Source organism: Panthera onca, chromosome B4, assembly GCF_046562875.1.
Source record: "Panthera onca isolate mPanOnc1 chromosome B4, mPanOnc1 haplotype 2, whole genome shotgun sequence".
NCBI classification, from domain to species: Eukaryota; Metazoa; Chordata; class Mammalia; order Carnivora; family Felidae; genus Panthera; species Panthera onca.
The window spans coordinates 60,049,897-60,058,583 of NC_138345.1; the positions used below are offsets into that span (position 1 = coordinate 60,049,897).

General features: G+C 37.3%; 1 long non-coding RNA gene across 2 annotated transcripts; it reads left to right on the forward strand.

Moving 5' to 3' along the window:
• The first annotated feature begins 2,798 nt into the window (after positions 1-2,798).
• LOC145715614 (uncharacterized) lies at positions 2,799-8,181 on the forward strand. 2 transcript variants are annotated; one of them, XR_014137943.1, is made up of 4 exons: positions 2,800-2,985; positions 3,819-3,869; positions 5,049-5,116; positions 8,013-8,181. It is a non-coding gene; the product is annotated as an uncharacterized LOC145715614 (long non-coding RNA). The 2 variants fall into 2 exon arrangements; XR_014137942.1 differs by having other exon boundaries at positions 2,799-2,985; positions 3,819-5,116.
• The last annotated feature ends 506 nt before the right edge of the window (positions 8,182-8,687 follow it).

Genomic DNA, 8,687 nt, shown 5'->3' on the forward strand with positions numbered 1-8,687 from the left:
TAATCTCCTTAACCTTGTCCACAAAATGCTGTGTGGCCTAATCAGAAAAAAAAAAAAATCAATTTTTTCAAGGCCTATTTGGGTTACTTCCTCCAGGAAACCAAATCAGCATAAAATGTATGCGGTAAGCCTCTGAAAACAACAACCTGATTCACAGGGTGGTTGGAGAATGGAATGGAATGAGAAGCAGATCCAGTAACTTCTCCTCGACAATCCCTATCTTTAGATTTATAGAACTACTCAGCAACAAGACAACCATCAACAGAGCAACAACCGACACTAGTAATGATCTTGTCTGCCCCAGACCCTACTTGAATTTTCTATGTTCAAATAAGCCACAGGATTTGTGACTTACTTCCCTACAGTGAGGCTGAGTCTTGACCTCAGCCATAGCCCCAGGGCCGAAAGGGAGAAGAGGAACTTGGATGGCGTGCCTGTGAAGTAGCTGTCATTTTATATACCTTTTCTAATTTAGCTTTCACGACTGTACCAGATGGAGGAGAGGGTCTTTCTTACCCAGATATTCATTCCCCGAATCCCCGGTGGTATGAGACTATTTGAAGAAGCAAAAGTCATTAAAACATTAAAATAATTACTAGCCAATTGACCTATTACAAAATGAGTCTCCACACAAACTTCCCTTCTGTTTAACAGTAGGGTCTATCTCAAATATTATGCTAAGGTCTTAGTCTTTCTTGGGCATGATTAAAAATATGGATAAGGCCTAGCATGACCAAGCACGTGGGGAAGTGGGAATTTGCCTGTACTGCTTGCTGGTTATAGTGGAAATTAGTACAATCTCTGGGTAGCCATTTGGCAATAAGTGTGCAAGTGTAAAATGTGCATTCTATTTCACCAAGTTCTAGGAATTTGCCCTAACGTTGACATTCTCTGGTGGGAAGAAAGAGCTGAGAAGGAAGTCCAGTTGTTTTAACTGCTTTAACATAGTGGAAACTGTTGAAAACAATGGTTTAAAATAGAAAAATGTGAACATCAAAGGAGGTCAGAAAACATTTTTTTTTCCAGAGTGACCCTCTCTATATGATTATGATGTAATGTCCAATGTAGACTGAGGGATGTCAATCCATAATATCATACAAGTGTGTCAGAAAAACTACACTAACCAAATCCCTAATGTGATTTAGCCTTTGCTCAGTCTAAGTACTGCGTAGCTGCAATTGTAACCTAATTAAAAATTTTTCTGCTGTGGTAAAGTACACACAGCCAATTTTTTTTTTTTATATTTACTATAAAATACTGGCTTTCCTTCCAACATCTTAAATTTTTTTGGAAACAATTATCCCCTGATAATGAGGACCTCCAAAATCTAAATTATTCCTGTTATGGATGAGTTAATTGAGGTTTAGAGAGTGTAAGAAATGTGCCCAAGACCACTAGGCTAAGGAATCAGCCTTTAGTCCAGATATGGACCCTAAATGTGGTCCTCCTTCCAACACACAGTGTGACTCAGGAGAGACCCTCTGCCCTGCTTGCCCATTTGGTATTCTCTGCCTCCGAGCATGGACAGTTTACTTCAGAACGCGGAAAATAGGTCTGCTAGTTGTACCATGTCTGAATTTCCCTCCAGGTTCAGCCCACAGTAGGAACATCTACTAGCATCCAGGCCATGTGGGGGTTTGTGTTAGAGACGTTCTCTATCTGGACTGTTTCTCCAGTCCTAGATATTTCAACATTAAAAAATAAAAATAAAAAATAAAGTATATAATTGAAGGAGTAGGACTTGCACTTAGAGTCACTGAATAGGCTGTAAAAAAGGGAAAGAAATCCCCACCCTAAAAGATAGAAGGTATAAAAAAGAAAGCCCCACCAAAGCCTTTTGGTTTATAGATTTTCTGAGACCTCACACCATCTCGAAAGAGCTAATGCTAAAAGTCAAACAGACTTTGAAGCACTCATAATTACTTTTAAAGAAATCAATTTTGTTTCATATATTCCATATTAAATGGCTAATACAGAGGAAAAACCAAATAAAGTATAGGAACTCTATTCCTATACTATACACACATGACTTACAGTTAAAAATATGAGTGGTATCATTAAAATTCCTTTTAAAACTGGAAAGTAATCGCTTTTTAAAGTACAATAATTTTAAGTACTGGAATCACAGGATATGAATAGATACTCTACAACAAAGGGACTATAATAATTTTCTAGAATGTATTCACAGTATTTCAGTTTTTCTTGGGCTGCCTATATTAAACATCAATGGGTTTTCATAAGTTGAATTCGACTATTATGATGAAAAATAGTCTTTGGTGGGGCTTCTTTTTCTTACTTGAAAAAATGAAGTTTTTGTACTCAACCCTAAAATTAGGAATGGGGAAGACAGCAAGATTTAAGGAAAAAAAAAAAAACCCACAGCTTTTCAGTTTTAAAAAGAAAAAGACTTTTTAAAATTGAATTATAACGTTAGTGAATTTCTAATATCAGTGAAGATCATTTTTAGGAAACTGAAGGCACCAAACATATTTCTTTTTTTCTTTTTAACTTCAGCTTTAAAATCTTTAAACCATATCTAGTGTAGTATATATCATCACAAAATATCACAGTGCCTTGCACTTTTCTTTTGTAAGGAGTGTCACTGTCAGTTTTTCTTTAAGAGGTGAAGAAAGGGCACCCTATAATAGCATTTGGAGAGTGGTTTCCACATATACAATGCAATTTCACATGTATACTGTACAATTAGTACAATCGCCAAATATTTCTGGTTTTCTCTCCTTCTTGGATTATCAAGAGATTCTATCCTGGCTCCGTCTTATTTGTATAGGGTCATGCAACTACTCTCTGGCCAAAGAGATTTCTTGTAAGCAGAAATCTCTGCTTGAGACCCTCCAAACTGCTTTTCCTTCTGGCATGAAGACTAGCAATATTCAAGATGACAGCTTGTCCACTGGCCTGGAACCCTGAGTGACTCTAAGGAGCAAAGCCTTACTGATGACCTATAAAGGACATAAAGCATAAGCGGTAAATAAATCCTCACCATTTGAAGCCACTAAAAATCTGTGATGATCTGTTACTGCATTGCTTAGCCTCATCTTACTCATGCACTATATTTCCTATATCACAGATGGAAAATCCACTGTATCTTTATCTTTGTTAGGATCAGGAATTTGTAAAAATCAATAGAAAGCAGACAAGAGTCAAAGCAGGAAAGGTCCCATAGGGACTTTCTCTCTCTTCATGGATGTAAACATCACCAAAAATGTTCCTTAATTTCAGATAATCCATTTGGCTTGTAGTGACAAGAGAAAAACGGGTTCCATTCTAAAACATATGTTTTTGTTATATCACTAAATATTATTTAAAAAAATTTTTTTAAATGTTTATTTACTTTTGAGAGTAAGAGAGACAGTATGAGTGGGGGAGGGGCAGAGAGAGAGGGAGACACAGAATCTGAAGCAGGCTCCAGGCTCTGAGCTGTCAGCACAGAGCCCGACGCAGCGCTTGAACTCACAAACTGCGAGATCGTGGCCTGAGCCAAAGTTGGACGCTCAACTGACTGAACGACCCAGGCGCCCCTCACTAAATGTTATTAATGGAAATGATAATAGTTCGCTTGAACTGAATGTGATTACGTTCTGGGCCCTATACTTGGTGCTTAATTTATCTCATTTAATTTCACTTCATCCTCACAGTGATCCTAAGAAGTAGCTATTGATATTGAGATCTTCCTAGCTTCAAACTAGTATTCTTTCCTTTATGGCCATGGGGTCTTATAATTTTCAAAGTGCCTTTACCATACATAATTCTGCTTCATCTCTTCAGCAACTATTGTGTTGATATTCTTCATTTTGCAGATGCAGGAATAGGACTTCGGGTAACTTTTTTGATCTGTGCTGGGTCATACAGTGAGTAATAGAACCAGGTCCTTGGAATCCAGTCCTTTTGGTTCTTTATTACACTTTGCAGAGCAATAAAAATAATGCAAAGAGATGGTTAAACACAATGTACTTTTCACTTTTCCTTAATGCTTTTCTTCAGGCATCTGATTTACATAGGTGCTTTTCACTTTGAGGGAGACATAGCCAAAATCTTGGAATGGTTTAGACCCTCTGTGATAAATAGTTTGCCATTTAGTCAAGCAGGTTAAAAATTAAAGCAGGCATCAACTAGAAGTCATTGTTTCCAGGTTTATAAAGTACTTTGCAGAAGGCAATCTGGTGAGAGTTTTGAATGGATTGTCATGTGTTTGATTAAACGGTCCGGGCAAATACCCCTGAAGCTTACAGAACAGAGCCTTTATTTTCAAAGAAACTCAGTTGCATTTAGCCTGGCTGAACTAGCCCTTTGAAAGTCAGGACAATGACAAGAGGAGCCAGTAGTCAAACACTCTTAGGGTCAAACTGGAAAGGCATTATTCCATAAACTTTCTATTTTTTCCATAGTAAAAAAATTAATAGATTTCTATCAGGACAGCCTTCCAGGAGGACTGGAAGTACCTATTCTCTCTCTCTCCTTAAAAAAAATTTTTTTAATCTACTGGCATAACATTATACATCATAATTTTTTTTTCATAATCACATTAAGAGAAAACTTTTATTTTGTGTCTTTCATTTAAATCTTGAAATATACATATTATGATTATATATACATATATTATTTTTCAAATAATTTTCATACAAAAGATATTACAGTCTTGGTAACGTGCTTTAAAAGAATTTCCAAACCAGACAAAATATTCTGAACATCTCCTCATGTCAATCATTTATCTATATATGATTTCTAACACATACATGCTATTATACTGTATGGGTCCATAGTAATTTATTGCACCCATCCTTACTTTTAGACATCTAGGTTAATTCCAGCTTTTCACAGGTGCAAATAAATAATGCTGGATAAACAGCCTTGAAAGTGAATTTCTGCCCTTAACTCTGGTGTGTTTTAGGTGGTAGTCTTAAACCCATTTAAAGTATGGGGATTATTATCACAGTAATAGCTAACATTCACTGAGCATATTGTAAGTAGGCCAGTGACCTAAAACAAGTTTCTCTGTCTCCAGATTTCTTGTTTTTGCTTTTGCTCAGGAGTATTTTGTCTACCACTGGGAATCTGAGAGGCTGGCTTTGTCAGTCGCTATCTAGTGTGACCCGAGGTAAGTCACTATAGCTCTTGAGCCTCAGTTTTATCATCTGTAAACTGGGGATAATTATACCTAACTCACAGGCTTATTGTAAGGATTAAATGAGATATTACAAGCAAAGAGCACAATGCTTAGCGCACAGAAAGAGCTCAGTAAATGTTAGTTACTCTTTAATCTTAACATGGAGTGAATCAGAAATTAATATTACTCTTTTATTCACACAGAGAGGAGTGCTCAACCAGCTTGTCTTAATAACAATCTCTCTCTCTTAAAAAAATCTTTTTAATATGTATTTATTTTTGAGAGAGGGAGAGACAGAGTGCAAGAGGGGAAGGTGCAGAGAGAGTGGAAGACACAGAATCTGAAGCAGGCTTCAGGCTCTGACGTGGGCCTTAAACTCACAAACTGCTACATCATGACCTGAGCCAGAGTTGGATGCTGACTGAGCCACCCAGCTGCCCCTCCTCTCTTTTTTAATCACATTTTTTATGCTTTAAAAAATCTCCATACCTGTAGCTACATCTCCATTCTCATTCTTACTATTCGTGTCTTTTATTTTTGTTCCTGAATTAGTCTTGCCAAAGTTTTTCCTACTTCCTTGACTTTTCAAAGAATCACCTTTTGGTTTTTATAAGTCAAGTTCAGTCTTTAAAAAAAATTCCCTATTGCATTAATATTTTATATTTACATTTACGTTCTAGAACTGTATTTGTTTTTTTAATGTTTTACTTTATTTATTAAAAAAAATTTTATGTTTATTTTTGAGAGCGAGAGACAGAGTGTGAGTGGGGGAGGAATAGAGAGAGGGAGACACAGAATCCAAAGCAGGCTTCAGGCTCTGAGTTGTCAGCACAGAGTCCGATGTAGGACCCGAACCCACAAACCACCAGATGATGACCTGAACTGAAGTTGGACACTTAACTGAGCCACCCAGGAGCCCCTATTTTATTTATTCTAAAAGAGAGTGTGAGCAGGAGAGGGGCAGAGAGAGAAAGAAAGAGCAAATCCCAAGCAGGCTCTGCAGGGCTTGATCTCATGAATCCTGAGCTCATGACCTAAACTGAAATCAAGAGTCGGATGCTTAATTGACTGAGCCACCCAGGTGCTCCAGAAATGTATTTGACTTTGTTAATCATAATAGAATTTACATCCATTTGAAAAATGGAATTATGTGTAGGATGTTATGTTTTGCCCTATAATACTTGGTGCACATAAGGGCCATGGGCCCCTGGAAGGGATTCTACACTAATCTTTACATCCTTCTACTTTCTTTAGGTTTCTTTTCTTTTTCAAGTTTCCTGAGTTAAGAGCTTGGTTTTTTGTTTTTACATTTTTGTATATTCTGTTAAATGCATTTAAAGCAATGAACTATCCTCCAAATACTGCTTTGACCATATCCCACAATTACAAAGCTGCATATATAGAAAAGCAGCTCTATTCAGCCAGTGGGAAGGTTTTATTAATAGTTTCCTTCTAGAGGCACCTGACTCAATTGGTTAAGCATCTGATTCTTGATTTCGGTTCAGATCATGATCTCACGGTCATGAGATCAAACCCCGCATGGGGCCCTACATGGAGCCCTGCATCAAGCTCCACAGAGCCTGCTTAGAGTCTCTCTTTCCTTCTCCTTTTGCCTGCCCCCCCTTCTCTCTCTCTCTCTCTCTCTCTCAAAAAAAAAAACAACACAGTTCCCTTCTATTATCATTTACTGCAGTCATTTGACATTCATTGGTTACTTCCTATGAGGTAGTCCTAGGAGAGTAAAAGTAATACTGAAGAGTCACTTTGGTCAAAGAGCTTACATTTTCAGCTTACATGCTGAAAACAAAAATCAGATGAATTCTGAGAGCTGTAGAGGTTTTCAACCACAATTTTTCTCACGTTCTGGCCTACGATGTTAGCCTGTATATTGACATTTAGCCTAGATTTGGAGAAGAGGGAATAAGTGACAGAGGATAAAAATCCATGTACAACAGTAGGTTAATAAAGTTAGCAATGGCTATGGTCTGTATCTGTTAACTGGGTTTATTCCCTGAACTTTAATTCTAATGTCTGAGAATGTTGATGATTGCAGTTTTGGAAGGCCCTACAAATAATCTCTTATTTAGGCCATGAGTTCTTCATCTGGGTGAATGAAACTTAATGAAAAAGTAAATATATCCATTATATATATATATATATATATATATATATATATATATATATATATATCTACTTATATTTAGCATATATGTACATTCACATATTTTTTTCCCTAAAGTCTGTAAATTAGCATTTCTCCCATTATGAAAGTAGTCAGCAAACCACAGTAACATTAGCAACCTGTGACTTCACCCCAAGAGAAATCACACATATTTTCTACCACGTTGAAGTTGTTGCAGATATCTAAAATGTTGTTTAAATAATGTGCGTCATTACTGCAAAATTACCGTAGGTCTTGATCTTGTTATTTAATGCATTAATAAAGACACAAATATGTAACTGTTATCAATGGCTGTGTAATAAGTTACCCCCTAAATGAGTGGCTTACATAACAAATATTTATAATTTCACTGCCTCTGTGAGCCAGTAATCTGGCCTGATTTAGCTTGGTCTGTGGCTCAGGGTCCTTTCCCAGGCTGCAGTCAAGGTGTCAGCTAGGGCTGTGGTCATCTCAGGTTGTTGGCAGTTCTTTGCAGCCTGTTGGACTGAGTGCCTCAATCCTTTGGTGGCTGCTGACTGGAGACCTCTCTCAGTTCCCTGCCAAGTGAGCCTCTCCATAAGGTAGGTCTCTGTGTGGCAACCTGGTTTCCACCAGAGTGAGCAAGGGAGAGAGCAAGAGGTGATAGCAAGATGAAAGCCAGATTCTTTTTATAACTTTATCATGAGAAGTGACATTACGTCAGTTTTGATGTGTTTTCTTTTTCAGAACCGAGTCACCAGGTCCACACTCAAGAGGAGGGGTTGCACAAGACAAGAATACTGGAAATGAAGATTATTGGGAGTCATGTTAGAAGCTGCCTACCACATAACTGTATCACAAATTCACTTTTTAGTGTTTCAATAACTGCATGTTAATAAAATCAATTTCCTTTGTAGCCCTAGATGGTTTATTTTATGCATTTAAGGACAATATTCTGAAAAAGATCCATAGATTTCACCAAGCTTCCAGAAGGGCACATGGCTTTAATTTATTTTAGTTCAGGCACCTTCAACAACTTCTTGCAGGAGTTTGTTTAGAATAGCATCAGTTTAAAAACTGGAGGTTGAAGCTTTAGTCTCCATGTTATCCTCTTCTGATACCCTAGACTAGTCCATATTACTCTAGTGGTATGAAAAAAATGGCATACTGGAAAGTATAAAATTGCTCTAGAACATTCCACAAACTGTTCTCCATTCTACTCATTTGAATTAATGTATGTGCGAGTGTGGTGGAGGGAAAGAGGTGTATAGGCCTCTGTCAATCATGTTTGATCACAATGAAACTTCCTTATACTTGTACATGGCAGTGGTCATTTGAGCCTCAAAAGGACCATATAATAAAGGTGGAAATGATTTCCTCAAGAATACACTAATTACCACAGTAGTGCTTTTTCTGTTACCA